We start from the raw sequence: 18,806 nt of genomic DNA on the forward strand, positions 1-18,806 counted from the left end.
CATCCTGTTAATTCTAGGTGGAAAAAAATTAATGTAGTCAATTTCAACTCATGCTGAGCTGACTTAATTTTTTCATTGACTTGTTTGGTGCCATTCTTCTAAATCGAGTGTGTTTAATTCTTCTTCTAGTCTGTCCAAATCTTCCCTAGTAAAAAGATTTTCATCAATAGGAACAGCATCAATGGCTCCATTCTCCTGTCCCTCCCCTTCATTGTCCTCTTCTAAGTCACTTTTTTTTTTTTTTAAACCATTTTCAGCCTTACCTCCTTAGTTTGTTTCCATCTTTATCTGAAGTATATGTGCTGAATCTTTCAAGACTGGCTACAGTAATACTTGTCTCATGTACATCTCTTGGGATGGACAGGCTTAAATCTATGTCATTTATGCTCACTGAATCATCCACTTCATCACCGCCTGTTCCCTAGGTGTAATGGGTATCATCTCCTTCTTCATCATCATCATGAACCAGTTTGGGACAAAATTCAAACACTCCACAACCACTGATCGATCACTAGTGCTTTCCTTGCTTTGAAGTCAGCTTTCTTTCTTTCTATATCTTGTTCAAGTTCATCAATCTTTTCTTGTCTTTTTCTTTTCTGTGCAAGAAAAGATTCTAGAGTGATTTTGGTAACATTTGGACCCAGGGCAGAACACTTTCAATTAGATCTTCTAATGAAATTACATGTTCTTTCTTTTTCTTTTTATCTTTTTAAACACAAATCCAGAAGGAAGTGAATGACAATACATAAGAATATTACTCCCCAGCCCAGCCATACTAGTTTTCAATAGCTTCTAGGAAATGCTCGCACACTGAGTTTTGGGTTTTTTCTTTTCAACTTCACCATGTTCACTACTTCTTCCAGCTTTTTCTCATCCGAATTATCCATAGAATCTTTTTCAAGTTCTTCATCTCTTGCACCAATACAAACACTTGGCTTTTCATATTTTCTCTCCAGAGTCAAGTCATGAGAGAACTTAAATTCATCTCCTTGAGTACACTGTCCTTGCTTGAAGAATACACATATAACAAACAGCCTCTGTATGTTTACTTATTTTTTGAGCAGCAACTACAGGTCTGAACAACTCATTTAGCTGCTGCAAGTCTTTCTTCTTGTCATCTTTCTTCAGTTTCTTGTCATCTTCACTTTGTGCTACCTGACATTGATTTTGTTGACCAAATTTAAGTTGATGAGTGACAGCCTTGATAAACATTTGTTGCTTTGCTCCTTTCTCCTTTTTTAGACCAAAAGCTTTGTCTTCAGTAATCTTCTTGTTCTACTCCAACTTTTTGCTGCCCGTGGCCTGAGCCTGTTTCTTGGAGGCATTGCACAGACAGGTGGCACTGCCAGCGCAGCTAGATACTATCAGGGGATCTGGCCCTGCAGCAGGGTGTGGAGCAAGACCAGGGGTGATTTTTGTCTCTTTTTTAAATTAATGTATTCCTAGCATGTAGAAGAATACCTGTGATGCAGTAGGTACTAAATAAATGTGATGAATGAATGAGACAAGGACCTGTGCTCAGTTTGGTATAGCTGGAGGAAGATGTTGCTTTCGAGCAAATTGTAATAGATGAAGGAGGAGTGTTTATCGCCTGGCTTCCCCAAAAGGTTTTGCTGAGATGAGGCCACTTACTTGGAAGGGAACCCCAGCAGGGAGTGAAGTAGGAAAGGTCTGGGTAGGGGTGTGTTGTCAAAGTGGAGGTGTCTGCTGGGGTCTGAAAAAAAGCCACCAGAGTGTCTCCTAGAACTGTGCACCTGCAGGACAGGTGGCTGGAACAATTTTCTATGAGCTTCCATCCCCCGTGGCCGAGGGTCAACCCAATTGTGTTGATTGCCTGCACCCCTGAGCCATCTGCTGAGCATTGGGGCACATGAGACTCACCTTGAGGAGAGAGGCTCCAAGGGAGTCAGAGTTGACATCAGAGGTGAACCTGTGAGGTGGTGAGTCCTCTTTGAGAGGAAGACAGTGGCCTCAGGTGCCATGCTGACGAGGAGGGAGAGTGATGAGGACAGTGTGTGGTTTAGATGGGGCACAGAAGCCCAGAGGGACTGAACCAGGCACGGCAGTGGGGACAGGGAGAAAGGATATGAAAAAGCTATCCAGGCTGGAGAAGTGACAAGACCCTAGAGAAGGGGTGAGGGCTAAGAGTGGGAGGCATCAATGGCAGCATGGGAGGACTCAGAGGAGGGTCAGGACAGGTTTAAACTGATGTGTTTGAGGACTCAAGGGACACAGAGGTTGACATGTCCAGCAGCCTCACATGGGAACCTGGCGCCCAGTTAGTGGTCTGGGTCAGAGACTAGGGGGCTCTTCACTGATCTGGTTGAGATTGAGGAATGGGCCTCATCTGTGTCTTCTCTAAAATCCCGGAGTTTTTAACGGGGCCCTTTAGCCCTGGGAGGCTGGTTCAGCTCTGATGTGACTCCCCAGATGTACCATACACAGGCAAGGCAGGGCCTCTCCCTGCCCGCTCTAGGCTTCATCCATTTCCCCCATGAGTGAATGGATCTAAACCAAACCCCCACCTGGGACCCCAACTCCAGCCTTGGATGGCTTTGAAGTGGAGGGAGAACAGGGGCCCTTGAGGCTGCTCAACACCAAGCACAGATGAAGCAGGTGTTTGGTCTGGGCTGCCTTTTTGGGGCTTTATGAGACCCAGCAGAAGAGAACTCACTATTTAAAATCTCAACTGCCACTTGGGCCCCTGAAAAGAATGGGTGTCTATGTGTGACAGGTAAGGCAGGGCTGAGATGGGACCTTGAAACAGAGAGCAGGGAATCAAGCAGGCTGTGAGAAGCTTGGGGCCATAAGCACAGGCACCAGGGGGGCAGGGGGCCTGCAGCTGCCAAAGGACTTTGAAGAACAATGATGTCTTATGGTATATACATTTTTTGTTTGTTTGTAGCTGGCTGGTAGCCCTTGACCTTGGTGTTATCATTGTCTATTCTTTTTAAGCCCTTCTGCAATGTGACCCTGCCACTCCTCGAAGCCCTTGATACAACTGGCTCCACCTGCAGAGACTTCCTATTGTTGGGAAAACTCAAAATTAAAAATTATCCTTGCCTTTGTAATGTCTCTGTAACCATGTCTGCTTATCTACAAGGCCACATGAATTCAGCCTAGCAGTTAAGCAACCACTTCCATTCCTTGCTTCTGTGACCATGCTTGTTTATGTGCTTACACCTCATGAGTTCTGAGAAGCCAATACTTGCAGCTGCCTGCTTCAGATGTGTGTTGAGAAACTAAAAACTAAAACCTGGAAGCATCCGCCTATAAAAAGCCCTGTAAAACCTGAGCTTGGGGTCCTGGTTTTTGGAGCATTAGCTTGTCTGGGCCCATGGGTATAATAAAATACTTGACTCTCCAACCCTTCAAGTATTGGTCACATCCTTGCCACGTTTGTTTCCATAACATTTTCTGGTGCATTGGCCAGGAAGTGATTCAGACTGGCCCTTTGAGCCAATGGTCTGGGTGGGGCTGCCTGGCAGATCAGTAATGCTGTGGAGGACTGAGGAGGTGCCGCCCAGCTAGTTTGCTTGGACCGTGGAGAATGGGACCTCACTGATCCTAGGGAGCAACTGTCTGACCAGACTCAACAGAGGGAAGGATCAGCCAGATCCCCACATCCTTCAGGACAGGTAGGGCCCCCCAATCCTTCAATTCAGTTCAGGCCTGCCTCTGGGCAGAAGGGGAGCTTGATCATTTCCTGAAAGGGTCCCCCTGAGGGCCCGTTTGGGTTAAGGATGTCCAACTGGGTAAAGGACCTTGTACCGAGGTCCATCTGTGCAGGACCTTGTAGTAAGGTCCATCTGGTTGAGATCTTGTCATGAGATCCTTCTGTTTACAGACATCTGTCTGGGTAGATTAGGTCAAGATTGGGGGAGGGAAAGGTACCTTAACTTGTGTATGAGTGTGTGAGTGAATGTGAGGTATTTGTGGCACCAAGACTTCCAAGTTGTGATGTCCAAGTGGGTCCTAACCTGTAGTTCCATGGTCACATTGTACAGCATAATGGTGATTCCAATCTGGAAATGGACTGAGACCAGGCCTGGGGTTTATACGGGTACACTTTAGCCAAGATGGACCTAAAGTCCCTCCGGGGACATTGCCAGGTGGACACGTGTGTTGTCTTCCCTCTCTTCTGGGAGGGGAAGGACTCCCTACCCTTTGTCTGTTTTGCATCTCTGATGCAGGGAAGGATGGAGGGGTTACATGCATAGAAAAAAGCCCTTGTCTATGTCTGGGTGCCCCTGGTGTCCCCAAAAGAGAGGTGGGAGTTTCTTTCTGGGCCTGGGAGATGTTTATTTGACCGCTGAGGAGTGACACATCCTCTCACGTTGCTTGCTCTGGAGACCCATTGCCCATTCTGCCATGGAGCTCCCCTCCCTATACATGAGTTCCACACATCCCCAAGGGTGAAGCCTCTACTCAGCCACATAGTAGGGAACCCAGATTGGAGCTATATCCTAGTACACATTTTCTGTCACTGTCTGACTTTCCCTTGTCACCTGTATTCCCCTGAGATCAAGGAGGCCCTAGTCTATGGGCTGTTGATTTCTGTGCACACCCTTTAAATCCACCCGGCCTTCCAGGTGATAAAAGACTCAAGCTTCCTTTTCCCTTATGCCCAGAAACCTTGCCATCTGGAGCATCAAATAGGGACTTTCCCCCCCCCCCCCCCCCAGTCCCTAGCTGCTTGCAAACTTCTTATACCAGCATATGAGAAAGCAGTTTGAGAACTCTGAATCTTCATTGAATGGCAGCACCAATGCTGTCTGGGATATAAATGCCTGAGACAGGAATTAAGAGGCTAGAATTAAATATGGGGACAAATAATTCAAAACCTACCATCCTTGAATGTATGTTAAAGAACTTTCACGGGTGTTACTCTGGGGAATATGGAATCAAAATGACCCCTGGGAAACTCTGAACCCTGTGTGAATTAGAACAGCCTGCCTTTGGTGTGGGTGGCCTCTGGGAGGGACATTAGACCTCTCAAAGTTTTGAACAGTTTATGAGGTCATTACAGGGGAGGTAGGGTACCCGGACCAGTTTCCATACATAGACTCCTAGCAATGACTCTTCCGCCATGGGTCCAGTTCTGCGTTCATAAGGGAAAGGGTAAGGTCCTTGCTGTACAAACAGTGTGGAAGTCAGAGCACAATCAGAAAGAAATAAAAAGGCCTATATATCAAGGAGACCTGGATGAAGATCTTTTGCCTCTGCCATATCCCACGACTTCAGGGATGCCTGGCTCTAGACATCCCTTGCCACACAGCCCCCTGGCTTTGGTTCCATGGGTCCCACCAGCATTGTCACCAGAGAGTCTGGAGAGTCCAGGGAGTCCTGAATCAGTGTGGAGACAATTCTGCCCAACAGTTTTCAGCCCTCCAGATGCCCCTGTGGGAGACCCAAGGTGCACAGCAGATCAATCCAGATGGCAGTGTACAGCCAGGGCACCCCCTCTTCTACTACCAACCCTTCACAATCACAGATCTTTTGAATTGGAAACACCATACTCCATCATATCCAGAAAAATCCCAGGCTCTCATCGGCCTCATGGAGTTGATTTTCCTCACCCATCAGCCCACTTGGGAGGACTGTCATCAGTTGCTTCTCACCGTCTTCAACACCGAGGTGTGATGGCACATCCTGACAGGAGCTAGGCAATGACTGCAACAGCAGGCACCCATAGCCACTATGGATCCTGAGGCCTGTGTAAGAGATGCTGCGCCAGACACTGCACTGAAGTGGGATTTCAATGAAGAAGAAGGGAGGAATCAGCTCTGCAGATATAGAGAGGCCCTCCTTTAAGGGCTGAGAGCAGGCCAGAAGACCCAACAATATGTCCAAAACAACCATTATAACCCAGAAGCCAGATTGGGCCACCTGCAGAATTCTATGAGAGGTAATGTGAAGCCTTCCAAATCTACACACTATTTGACCCCAAGGCAGCTGAGAATCAACGGATGATCAATGCAGCCTTTGAGGTCCAGTCCTGTGCCAACATCTGTCGTAAGCTTCAAAAGCTGGAAGGTTTTGCTGGGATGGATGCCATGCAGCTCCTAGAGGTGGCCGACAAGATATTCATCAATCAAGACTGGGAGGCCCAGAAGGAGGCATATAAACACCTGAGGCTGAAGGTGGCACTCCTGGCAGCAACACTCAATCCAGACTGGAGCTCTGCACCAAACGAGAAAAAGAACCGCTGCCATGGCGGATGGGCACCCCTACAGCCCAACCAGTGTGCTTTCTGCAGGGAGCTTGACCACTGGAAAAATGAATGCCCAAAAAGGGGAGAGAAACCCCAACCAGCATCCCAAGACAAAGCACACGCAGAAAAGAAAAAATATGAGCCTGAACCACCGAGCTAGGAGCTCCAGAACCTCATTGGCCTTGCAGGGATAGATTCAGATTAGGAAAGACTGGGCTCCCTGTTTCTGGGCCCCCAGGCCCCCATGGTTGAAATGGTGGAAGGGGGCCAACCTATGACTTTCATGGTGGACACTGGGGCAGAACATTCTGCATACATATATTTCTTACAAGTGAATGACAATAAGACTAACAGCTGGCTTCTTATCAGAAGCAACAGAAGCCAGAAGGCAGTCAGAAAACATATTCGAAGAGCTCCAAAAACAATGTCCACATCATTATCAAAACTATGGACCAAAGTTCATTTTTTAAATTAGGGTTCACTCTTGGTGTACATTTTATGTGTTGTGACAAATGTATAATGACATGTGTCCACCATTTTGTACCATACAGAATAGTTCCAGTGCCCCAAAATATCTGTGCCTCACCTATTCATCGTTCCCTCCTCCCAAACCTCTGACAACCACTGATATCTTTAATGTCGCCATAGTTTTTCTGGAATATCATATAGTATGTAGCCTTTCAGATTAGATTCTTTTGCTAAGTGTACATGCATTTAAGTTTCCTCCATGTCTTTTTGTGGCTTGATAGTTCATTTCCTTTTAACATTAAGTAATATTCCATTTTCTGGATGTACCACAGTCTATCCATTCACCTACTGAAGAACACCTTGGTTGCTTTGAAATTTTGTCAATTAGGAATGAAGCTGCTATAAGCATCCACGTGGAGACTTTTGTGTAGACATAAGTTTTCAGCTCACTTAGGTGTATACCAAGGAGCATGACTGCTGGATCATATGGTGAGAGTATATTTAGTTTTGTAAGAAACTGCCAATTGTCTTCCAAAGTGTTGGGCTGGCTGGTTAGCTCAGTTGTCCAGAGCCTGGTGTTGATAACACCAAGGTCAAGGGTTCAGATCCGTACACTGGCCAGCTACAAAAAAACAAAAACAAATACAACAAAGTGGCTATTCCATTTTGCATTCCCACCAGTAATGAAATTACTGGTTAATTAATTTTTATTTTATTTTATTTTATTCAGAGGCAGCTGGCCGGTAAGGGGATTCGAACCCTTGACTTTGATGTTATAACACGGTGCTCTGACAAACTGAGCTAACCAGCCGGCCCCTTCATTTTACTGAGTATCTACTTCTAGTGCCACACCCATCTGCCATTGAGGGATCTGCACAAGGCTTCTTAGTAAAGAGCCATTTTATTGTCACTCATGGCTCTCATCCTCCAGGCTCTCCAGTGGCTTGGCAGTGGTGGGGGCAGTGGAGGAGAGGAGATGGCAACTCAGCTGGGACCCGCTGCCCAAATAGATACTTTTACTTCTCCTTTCCCATCTGTATGCTTTTTATTTTATTTTCTTGACTGTCTGGGCTAGAATTTCTAGTACAATATGACATCTAGATTTACATTTTCAGCCCACGCCTCTCTTGCTGGTTCTTGAACAGGCCAGATAGTAACCTACCTCCAAGTCTTACTGGTTCCTTCTGTCTGAAATGCTCTTTACTAGTGTATGTGGTCTGCACCAGGTCACCCCCCTCACTTCCTTCAGGCCTTTGCACAAATGTTACCTTCTGTGGTAGACTGTGCGTTCCAAAGGTGACCACACCTGTATCTATCCCATTCCACATGTTCTTCTTACAGTGTGACATTGACACTCCATTGAGAGATAGGGAGGTCTATGTTTCCTTTGCTTGAACCAAGACAAAGTCTTGTAATTGCCTTGACCAAGAGTGTGACAGAAGTGACACTCTGAGCTTTCCAAAGCTGGGTTGTAAAAGGCAATTCATTTCCACCTGACTCTCAGACTCTCAGACTCTCAGACTCCTTTGGAGTCCTGACTGCTATGTAAGAGGTCTGGCTGCCTTGAAGCTGCTCTGCTGGAGAGACCAAGTGGAAAGACCACAAAGAGACAGAGATGGCCGAGGAGCCCCAGCTGTGTTCATCTCCAGGTATTTGGGTCTTAGGCCAGGCCCAGACATGTGAATGAAGGAGACTTCAAGGTGATGATCCTAACTCCATCCACCCTCTGATTACAACCTCATGAGAAACCCTGAGTCAGAACCACCGAGCTGAGATGCTCCCAAATTCCTGACCCAGTGCCTTGACCAGTGCTTTGCACATGGTAGATGCTCAGTATTTGTTAAATGAATAAATGCCTATCCCTAATAAAACTATCAACAACATAGATGGGAACAGTAAACACTAAAGTCTGGATGGTGGTTATCTCTGGGGAGGGTGGAGAGGAAGCATGTATCAGGGATGCTAATTACATGGATATTTTCTTCCTAAAAGAAAAAAGAACTGAAGCAAATATGGTAAGTTGTTTTGTTTTTTCAGGTTCTCTCAGGTTGAATGGCAAGATGTTTATATTTGATAAAATCGTGTTTACCACATTATTCTCTATACTTTCCATGACACTTTTTTTATATAAGTAAGACGTGCACATGAATGTTCATAACAGCTTTCTTTGTAATAGACAAAAAGTGGGAACAAATCAAATGCCCATCAATTGCTGAATAGATAAACTGTGGAATATACTCAGAAATTAAAAAAAACAGACTACTGATACATACAACACCTAAAACCATTATGCTGAGAGAAAGAAGACTTACCCACAAGAGCTCCTATTGTATGATTCCATTTATAAGAAATTCTGGTGCAGGCAAAACCACCAATGGTGGAAATAAATTAGCCTTAACACCTTCCTAGAGGCCAAGGCCCGACTCCCAGGCAGCCCCTGTGCCTTCCATTCCTCATTACAGTCCCAGCTCAGGCCCTCCCTCACTGAGTGACCCTGGGCAAGTTATGGCCTCTCTCTGGGCCTCAGTTTCCCCATATGTAAATTCAAACAGAGGCTAGAATAGGTGGCTGCATGCTTCCTTTCATCCTGACATTCCAGGATTCTGTAAGTCCCTTGTAAGCCATTGCTGCCTTGAGAAATCCCCTGTGTCAGCCTGTTGGTGGCTTAGGCCCCTATGGCAGGGTGAGAATGTCCCCCCTGGTCCCTGGACCTCTGGCCTCAGACAGATCTGGATGGGGCTGGATGCCAGCCACCCACCGTAAGTGGGGCTGGGGCTCCCTGTGCTTCCCCAAAGCACCGGGCTTGGAGGGTGAAGGATTGGTGATCACTCCTTACCTTTTGTTCCTGTTTCTGGGGCTTTGCAGGCCAATGAAAACACAGCTCTGAAAATAATAGCCTCTTGTCCAGAGTTCTGAGCCCTAATCCTCTTACGTTTCACCAGCGGAAAGCCAGAGCCAGTGGCAGAAGGGCCGCTCTGATTCCCTGCCAGCCTGTCCCTTGTTCCACACTCTAGTGCCAGCCCAGTTTCATCACAAAGGGCTCTTGCCCTGGCCAAGCAACAATACAGCTGAATGTAATCGCCACTCAGGCCTCTCATGATGAAGTGATCAGACTGTGAGCTCTGGATGGGGCTTGGACGGCTCAGGAAGGTCTGAGCACTTGCCCTGCCCTGTGAGCCATTGGCAGGTTCAGAGCCCCAATTTTGCCCTGGGTGGCCTTGCCTGGGGTTCTGCCTCTCTCTCCTGGGAGCCCACATTGTTCTGTAAGTGATAAGGGGGGCCTTGATTGGGTAGTCACGAGGTCTCCCTTGGCTCACTCATCCCTTTAGGAAGCATAGAGGGAGCCCCAGCTCCCAGCTGTGACTGGCAGGACCCTGAAGAGGTGGGTGCGATCCCCCTACCCAGGGTCTCCCTGTCCAAGTAGTGAAAGGACATACACCTATGTACCAGGCAAGAACTACAGCACCAGTGTGGCCACATGAATGGGTATACCAGCCTTCCCGACCTCCTGGGGAAGCTGGGCAAGACTCTGTGCTGCACTTTGAAGAGCAGGTAGGAGATGGGCAGATGACTGAGGTCAGGCAGGAGAAAAGGAAGGAGACAGGACCTTTCAGGAGAAAGGAGCAGCAGCCCGAGGATGGCATTCTGAAGATCTGGGGAGAGCAGCTGGCAACAGCCACACAAGGAACTATAAAATATGAACTCTGCACTGGAGGCCTGGGCATCTGAAATGGGGTGAGGCTACCACAGGGAGACAGGACTTCAGGAAGTCAGGGGACAAACCCAGCACCAGTTTTATCTGAATATTTAGTGGGGGAAGAAGTTAAGCATTTAACAAGTGTCTTAGTCCTCCCTGTGCTGCTATAACAGAATACCAGAGATTGGGTAATTTATAAAGAACAGTGATTTATTTCTTACAGTTCTGGAGGCTGGGAAGTCCAATATCAAGGTGCTGGCATCTGACGAGGGCTTTTGTGCCTTGTCATCCCTTGGTGGAAGGTGGAATGTGGAATGTGGAAGGGCAAGAGAGGGCCAAACTCACTTTTTATCAGGAACCCAGTCCCTTGATAACTAAGCCACTCTGACAATAACAGCATTAATCTGTTCATAGGGCAGAGTCCGCATGACCTAATCACCTCTTAAAGATCCCACTTCTCAACACTGCTGCACTGGGGATTAAATTTCCAACACATGAACTGGGGGGGACACACTCAAACCACAGCAACAAGTAAGCACTATAAAAGTCAATACTTTAAAATGAAAACAAATGCAAACATGAAGTAAAATGCAAAATTCGCATGAATTTTAAATATGAAACAGAGAGGCTTCAAAGAAATGTGATTCTGTGGAGACACTTTAGACTCTGCTGGCAGATCCCTGGCCCTGTCTCCCACCTCAGCTGTGGTTTTGAACAGGGTGGTGACATAATTAGGACTACTTGTAGACAGACCACCTTGCCAACCAAGTCCATCAGACAATGTCTCCCACCCATCCAAGAGTGTGGCGTGGAGCCGGGGAGACAGGCACATCCACAGGCAGGTATGAGAATCAGAATGCTATGTGTGTCCTCAGAGTCTGGGACAAGGCAGGGGCATTTGTGTGTGCTGTGTCCTGGAGCCACAGTCCTGTGAGCAGGAGGAGGCTGGGAACAGAGTCCAAGGCAAGAGGAGACTGTACATTAACCAGAAGAAGAGCTGAGATGCAAGTGAGGTTTTGGGACAAAAGCCAGAGTGGTGGTGAGGACAGGTAAGGCCACAGGTTCTGAGATTGAGATGTGTAATTTGTAACCCCAAACTGCTGTGGGGTATTCCTTTGATGCAGACTGTGGTGGGGGATCCCAGATGGGAGTGCAGGTGGGGCCTCTGCTGACTGAGGGTGGCACATCCAGCCTTGCCTGGTCCCTGAGCGGACCCTGACCAAGGCAGACCACACGTCAGAAGTGGGGCTACTCTTGTGCTGGGAGCTAGGCATAGGCGCAACAACACAGGTGCTCACTGACACCACAGGAAAATGTTCCTGGGCAACAGGGTGCCCAGTGCACTGGGGCTGCCTCTCCTCCCAGTCTCACCTGAGCTCACTTTAATCACGCTTCTGCTCCCACTGCTGTCCTGCACCTGCTTGGGCCCAGGTCACCAATGACTTTCATGTTGCTAAACCTATAATCAGTTCTCATTTCTCACCGTCTTACTTGAGCATCAGCAGCATTTCACACAGTTGATCACTCCTCGACACATGTTCATTTAGCTCCCTAGCCTGGTTGTCCTCCTACTTTCCTGACCATTCCCTGTCAATTTCCTTTGCAGGTTCCTCCTCTTTCCCCGGACCTCCTTACCATGGTGGAGCCCAGGTGTGGAGCCCACAGGGGCTTAGATTTCTGCTTTTAAAATAATTACTGCCAGGCCGAGCCCGTGGCGCACTCGGGAGAGTGCAGCGCTGGGAGTGCAACAGCGCTCCTGCCGCGGGTTCGGATCCTATATAGGGATGACCGGTGCGCTCACAGCGCTCATTGGCTGAGCACGGTGTGGCCGGTCTCAAAAAGGACAAAAAAATAAATTAAAAAAAAAAAAATAATTACTGCCATTGTTGAGGGCTGTCTTCTGGGTATCAGCAAAAGAACAGCTTTCTTCTTCCTCCTACACCTCATCCCCCGAATCAATGCTAGGAATCCTGCCCTGCTTAACCTCCATCCTGCACAACAAACACAGCTGCCATTTGGCACCATGGTCTTAACACCGTACAAAAATGTGGCTTAGAACTGAAAAGTCAAAATAGTTCTCCAAAGATTTCTCATTGTACTTGACACTTTGTCATACACTATCACAGCATTTCACACTTCATTTACTCATCATTCATTCATTCATTCATTCATCATTCAACCCACGTGGATTCACTTCTCTAGGGCCCCATAGGAAACACAGTGAGGAAGATGACTACTGAGAAACCAGAAAATAAGCACAAAGAATAGATTTTGAAAATAGAAATTTCAAAATATCTTTCCCTAAAGTATTAATAAAAGCATAAAGATTCTTTTATGCTTTTAAAAGAATGGCTTTTTTTCCGGGCCGGCCCGTGGCTCACTCGGGAGAGTGCGGTGCTGATAACACCAAGGCCCCGGGTTTGGATCCCTTATAGGGATGGCCGGTTCGCTCACTGGCTGAGCGTGGTGCTGACAACACCAAGTCAAGGGTTAAGATCCCCTTACCGGTCATCTTTTCAAAAAAAAAAAAAAAGAATGGCTTTTTAATGGCTGGGTGAAGCCATTTGACTGATAGATAAGGTTGAGAGATAAGAAATATTGTTCTGAAGTATGATGTTTTAAACAAGTGGCTCTGTGAAATAGTTACTTCCCTGCAGCGCAACCTTGATTAACTTCACTGAGCTTTAGTTTCCTCCTTTTGAAAAACAGGAAAAGTAATACCTACATGCATCTGAGGGTTGTCATGAGAATTAAATGAAATAATGCTGTTGAGTACCATGCATAGTACCTGGCTCCATGGCAGCTTTTATTAAATTTATTAACCATAGTTCAATAAAGCCTGAGGAATCAAGGGTTACTGTGAAGGAATGTGTTGGTCATGCAAGGGTTAAGCAGGACCTGTTCAAGTTTCCTCATCAAACCTGCTGTCACCTACACGCTCCTGTCTGCGAACATGCCAGAGAAGTTGAGAAATGAGGCAGCCCAATAACAGCCTCACGGGTAAGTTGAGCTAAAACAGGCATCAGGGCTGTCTGGCACATGGTTGAGATGGCCAGTTGTACCCGCATTTGGATCTGTCATTGGATGTGGGCCACCGTGCAAAGGGGGTGACCTCAGGTGAGGCAGCTCTCTGCATCCCTGAAGGGGCCGACTGCTGTAGACTGTTTTCTGACTGCACTCCCAGCAGCTGGGCATCAACTCCTCCTTGAGGGGGATCTGAACAGTGCACCTCAGCAGATGCCACACGGGTGGGCACGGGGCGGGAGGAGGACTGCATGGCAGTCAACTGACAGGGAGGCTTGGTCTGTGGTTGGACCCTGAGCCAGATGAAACTCGAGCGACGTTGGAGAGGTGGAAGCAGAAGGACCTCTGTCACAGTCTGAAGTGCTGTGCAGGGAAACTTGCAGCCTAAAGCCCTGCTAAGCCGATGGGCTGGGAAAGAGTCAAGTAGCAACCCAGGAAATAGCAAGAGCAGGAGCTTCACAGTTCACCAAGCGCTGCTCCCAGTCCTCTCTCCTCACCCTCCCCTCCATCATTAGCTTGCTTTTAGCCAAAGAGGGAAGTGACAACATGTGAAACAGGTGCTGGGGCTGAGACACACAAAAGGTTTTGTTGGGGATGTGAATGGCACACTCAACAAATGTACAGATGGCAGGTGTCACTTACAATTAGCTCAAAGGTGATTCTGGAGGACAGAGCTGGGGCTCAAAAGGAACTTAGGTTAGAAATATGATACTCAGTTTCTACAAGGGCCAAGTCTAGCCATGGACCCCAAAACCCAATTGAACAAATGGAATAGTACTTCCGTCAGAAAAATGACAATGGTGACTGTTTGGGTATCAGCTCAGAATGACCCAACAGAGGGATGCATGATGTTGGCAAGTCAGTGAGGCCCTCAGACCCAGGCAAGAAGGGTCCTGACTCTTCTCATGGGGCAAGGGGTGCTGAGGGCCAAGGACATGCCCACTCAGAATCCCCACCCTTCCCTTGCAAACCCCACTCAGCATCCAGTACTCCAGAATCTCTTGGCCCCAAGCCTGCTTCCCTAGGGATGGGGTCTGAGAGGAGGCCAAGGGGGTGTGAATAGTTGGATTCAGATGTCTACATGTGGATCCTGAAGTGTCTTGCATTGCAGGTGGGGCCAGGGGTAATAGGGAAGGCGACCAGGCTGGGGGCAGCAGGGCTGCTCTCCCAGCCCCACCACTTCCAGAGCAGAACTCAAGAGGAGTCCGCGAAATCTAAATTCAAACCTGGCCTTCTAAGTCATTATGAAGTTATGGAGGTTAGAGTAGAATGGTCTGCTAGCTCGAATCATTACCTATGACCTCTCAGACATGGGCCTCTGTTTGCACCCAGTTCTGCCCCCCCAGTGAGTGGCCACATATGTGCTTCTGACTTTGGACCACACCTAGAGTGTGGCGAGCCCTTCTGCACCCACCCTGAATGTACTGAGAAGGGCACTGGGACATTGGGGGCCAGAAGAGCTACCACATGAGGGATGGCTGAGGGGACTGAAGACATCAGCCAGGAGAAGAGAAGCCTCAGGACAGCACTCTGTTGTCTTTTGGTCTTGAAAAGAGCATGAAAGAAAAAAAAGAGAGATTTACTAATTCATCCTAAGTGCTAGGCCCAGGGGGTAACTTGGGGAGGCAGGAAGGCTCAATAGAAAAATGACCCAGCTAACAAACAGGTCGGAAAGGGGGGAAGATGGCGGAAGCAAAAAAAAGGGAATGGACCCGGGTATAAATAGAGGATTAAGACAGGTCAATAATCAAGCTCATCCTTGCCCTGAGAGTCCCTCTGAGTCTGACTGATGAAAGACATGTTGAGGGGCTGGTCTCTGACGTCATGCATCTGAAACTCTTCCCATTTTCCAGGAAGGGTAAACTGAGGCACAGAGCAGGGACATCGGAGCAGTACCTGTGACCAGCTTGCCCTGCTAGACTTCAGTGGGGACCTGCTACCTGCTCCTGTTGGTCATGCTCTCATCTGCTTTTTTGCAGGTTTGGCAGGACCGGCAGTGGGAGGGTCACAGGGAGGGGTGACAGTTCTCACATGGACATCCCTTTGCGAATTCCAGAAAACAGAGTCTTATTCCTGGCACTTGGCAGGGCCTGGGCAGCACAGGAGCCAAAGGGAGGTCTTTTTTTCCTGTGGGAACTCATTCCAGTTGCCAGCAGAGCAAGGAGCAGAGCCGTGTCGCTTGGCTTTCTGGTGGTTACTCCTGGCAACCTCGCCTGGCCTTGTTGTGGTCTTGGGCAGGGACCCAGTCTGCCCAGGGTTTCTGTTTCTCCATCTGTAGAACAACGGTGAACTTCTGCCCTGGCTGGCCACAGAGCCAGCCGGACCAGGAAGCATGCTGCCCTCCTTGAGAAAGCCAAGCAGCCGCCAGAGTAAAGACAAGTGAGAACTGGGACCTGCTGCCTCCCAAGAGAGGCCCAATTAGAGCAGTGAGCAGTTCCCACCAGAGGCTCTGGCCGACCCTCAAAGCAGGCTGCATGAACAGCAGCAGCAGGCTGTATGATTAATGATGGCAGCTCAGGCCGCCCACTGGGCCCGGCCTCAGGAACTTCAAATGAGCCCACACAGTGCCAAGGGGGAAGAAGGCCAGCTCCCTTTCTTCTGCAGGGAAGGAATAAGGGAACCAGCTGCGAGAGCACCCAGCAGCAAGAGGCCAAGCCCAGATAAAGGGCCATGGTTTTAAGGGCTCCCGAGATCTCTGCACAGGCCTCCCCTGGGGGCTCAAGAGAGAGTGTCATCACGGATCCAGAGATGGGCTCCCTTCATAGGATCCCATCAATACATCCCGAGGAAGCCTCAGCCATCTTCCAGGTTCAGGGCCATGGATGCAAACAAAAGACTGCCCTTTCCTGAAGGAAACAGAGTGTATCATTCATTCATTCATTCATTCATTCATTTATCCATTCAACAAAGACTGCTGCCTACTGAGTGCCCTCGGGCCTTGCAGTGAACAAGACAATCAGGATCCCTGCTCTCAAAAATCTATATTCTATGGAAGTCAGATAGAAAACAATTAAACCAATGAGGAAAAATCACAGAGGCAACAGGGAGGTTATGGGCACTGAATCTACAGTAAGAAGGCCTGGGTTCAAATCCCAGCCCTAACTCTACCATCTGACCATGAGGAAGCTGTTTAACCTCTGTGCCTGGGCTTCCTTCTCTGTAAGTAAAATGGTGGTAATGAAAATACTTATTGCACAGGGTAGTTATAAGGATTAAATGAGTTAATATTTTGTAAAGCATTTCAAACTGTGCCTGGCATATAGTAAATGCCATATAAATATTTGTTAAATAAAAAGTAGTTTCCAATAGTGATAAATACTATGAAACACCTAACTGGGAGGGTAAAGTGGTGGAGGGAGGCACATTAGAGAAGATAAAAATTGGGGTGCTTTTGGCTTCAAGTAATAAGAAACCTGGAGAGTGGGCAGCTTTACAACTTGTCCGCTTCATGACATCTGTGAAGAACCAGGAATACTCCATCTGTTTGTTCTCTTATCTTCAGCCTTGTCCTTGGGATAGTGCCTCTCATAGTCTCACGACGGCTGCTGCAGTGCCAAGCATTACATCCATGCAAGACATGTTCACTGAAGAAGAGACCATCTCTCCCTGGTGATAGGAAAATTTCCCCAGGATTTCCCTTCACACCTCATACACCAGAGCAGCATTACATGCTGACACCTAAAACTAATCACTGACAAGGTGACAGCAATCACCTTAACTGGGTTACCGATCAAGATGCACTCTGAAACACGGGGACTCTCAGAGGAGGCATAATAATGAAATGAAACAAGGTTATTAGGAATAGGACACCACACAGTTGTTTGGTAGGGAATCAACAAATTCTGCCACAGAGTGTAAGGGAAGGCCTCAATAATGATATTTATCTGAGCGGGGATCTGAACGTTAAGAAGGAGCCTGCCATACAACTAGGTGAGGGAAAGACATTTTAGGCAGAGGGAATAGCAGGTGCAAAGACACTGCGGTGAAAATGAGTTTGTTATTCAAAAGAACATAAGGAAGACCAGGGTGGCTGTAGAATGGATTGAATGAGGTGGGAGAGTGTAAAACAATGATGTCTTTTGGAATTTGAGATACACAGAGAAAATTTAAAACTATTAACTGTAGTGTATATATCAAGAGAGGAACAACTGAGTGAGTGTTCTGAGGTTCTTACATTGCCTGGGAGGAGAGTAACAACAGTGTCAATATCAGATGTTGGTATAGCCATACGATGGAATATTATTTGGCAATGAAAAGGAAAGAGGTACTGACACATGCCACAACATGGTGAACCTTGAAAAAATTATGCTAAATGAAAGAAGCGAGTCACAAAAAGACCACATATTGTATGATTCCATTTGTATGTAATATCCAGAATAGGAAAATCCATAGAGATAGAAAGTGAATTACTGGTTGCCAAGGGCCTGGGGAAAGTGGAAAAGAGGGATAGGTTTGGAGTTCCTTTTCTGGGGTGATAAAAATGTCCTAAAATTGATTGTGGGGAAGGTTGCACAACTCTGATATACTAAAAACCACTTTGAGTGAGTGAATTGTATGATATGTGAATTATATCTCAATAAACCCGTTATAAAAAAACCCTAAACTACTGTGTAAAGTAAAATTTATAGTCTTAAAATGGGTATATTGGAAGTCTGAAAAATAATGAGCCAAGCATCCATAACAAGAAGTTTAGAAAAAGAACAGCAGAGTAAACCCAAAGAAAGCTAAAGAATGGAAATAATAAAAATAAAAGTAGTAATGAAATCACAAACAAATACAATATGCAATAGAGATCATCAACAAAAAGTCAAGAGGTTGTCAGGACTATTGTGTGACTAAGAAAAAGAGAGATGGCACACCTAACCGACATCCAGGATGCAAATGGGGACACAATTACAGATTCTGCAGACATTAAAATTGTAAAAGGATATTATGAACAATATTATACCAAAACAATTAAAATTTTAGACAAAATGGACAAATTTCTAGAAAAATACAACTTACCAAAAGTGACACAAAAATAGAAAACCTTAAAAATCCTATAACTATTAAGGAAGTTAAGTCTATAATTAAGAAAACATCCCACAAAGGAAACCACAGGTCCAGATGGTCTCTCTGGTACGTTCTACCAAACATTCAAGGAAAAAAGGGTGCAAATGCTCAGAAACGCTTCCAGGGAATACAAAAAGAGGTACATTACCCAATACATTTTATAAGGCTGACATAACCTTGATACCAAACATTCAACAAAGATGGTACAAGAAAGGAAGGTTACAGGCCAATCTAACTCATTAACATATATGCCAAAACTCTAAAAATACATGTTAGCAAACTAAGCCTACCAATAACTTAAAGGTTAATGCATCTGACCAAGTTACATGTATTCCAAAATGCAAGACTGGT

General features: G+C 46.7%; 1 pseudogene; it reads right to left on the minus strand.

The window, feature by feature from the left end:
• Positions 1-72: 72 nt before the first annotated feature.
• Positions 73-1,982, minus strand: LOC103590033 (annotated as a pseudogene).
• Between the last annotated feature and the right edge of the window lie 16,824 nt (positions 1,983-18,806).

The sequence above is a fragment of the Galeopterus variegatus genome, unplaced genomic scaffold, assembly GCF_000696425.1.
Source record: "Galeopterus variegatus unplaced genomic scaffold, G_variegatus-3.0.2 Scaffold757, whole genome shotgun sequence".
NCBI lineage: Eukaryota > Metazoa > Chordata > Mammalia > Dermoptera > Cynocephalidae > Galeopterus > Galeopterus variegatus.